This window comes from Dipodomys ordii, unplaced genomic scaffold (genome assembly GCF_000151885.1).
Source record: "Dipodomys ordii isolate 6190 unplaced genomic scaffold, Dord_2.0 Scaffold47, whole genome shotgun sequence".
Classification (NCBI taxonomy): Eukaryota; Metazoa; Chordata; class Mammalia; order Rodentia; family Heteromyidae; genus Dipodomys; species Dipodomys ordii.
In genome coordinates, this window is record NW_012267263.1 from 2,255,100 (window position 1) to 2,256,279 (window position 1,180).

Consider the following 1,180-nt stretch of genomic DNA (forward strand, 5'->3'; position numbering starts at 1 on the left):
TCATGAGCACCATATTTTCCTGTTCCCATAAACAGTGATAAGATTTTAAATAGTTGCCAATATCCAACCAAACAAAGAGCATCTGGAAACTGGCTTTTCCTGTAGACCAGTCCTGCTGTGTCTCCCTGTGGGCCACACATTCCTGATTCTGGGTAAATGAGATGTGTAGAGCTATGCAGACTTTCCAAATACTTCACAGAGAAAAACAGCCTATCCAGCCAGCTGATTACCTGAGCTCTCTCCTCATAACAGAGGAGGTATCCTTTCTATTTTGGATGAAATCTCTTAGTAATCAGCAAGTCAATTTTTTTAAATGAAGGGGAATAACAAAATAGTAAGACAAAGGATGAAGGGTGAACCAATGCAACAGCAATACTCACAAAACACCATGTTGGAAATGAACTTTACAACTTGAGGGAAGGGAAATGGGGGGAGGGAAGTGGGAGAAAACAAAGGAGGGGGTAACAATATTCGACAAGAAATGTACTCATTACCTTACTTATATAACCGTAACCCCTCTGACATCACCCTTACAATAAAATAAAATAAAAATGAGCTGAGCACTGTTGACTTTTGTCTGTAATCATATCTACACAGGAGGCTGAGATGTGAGGATCACAGATCCAAATTGAAACTAGCCCAGGCAGGAAAAAAATCTGTGAGTATCTTATCTCTAATGAAAACTATCCAAAAAAAATCCCCACAAGTGTAGCTGTGGCTCAAGTGGTAGAGCTCTAGCCTTGAGCAAAAAAGCTCAAGGACAGTCCCTATGCCTGATTTCAAGCCCCAGGACTCACAAAAAACAAACAAAAAAACAAAATCCTGCATGAAGTATTCAAAGAGGTCCAAAGGTTCCAAGTGAAAAAAAAAAGATTCCAACCTTTATAAGATGGTCCCTAAATCATGACAGTTCAATTCAGAATTTTTCAACTTTATGACGGAACAAAAGCAACATACATTCAGTAGAAACTGTGTTTTGATTTAAATTTTTGGTTTTTGATATTCCATTTTGGTCCAGCAATCCATTCATTCCATTTCTAAGTATTTACCAAAAAGCAGCACTTAGCACATGTCCACAGGAAGGCTTGAACACCCACCCTAAGAATGCAGGGTGTGTTGAACACACTATTCTAAAGCTACACTTGCACAAATGTTTTTTCCACTTAGTCAAAAGCTAGCA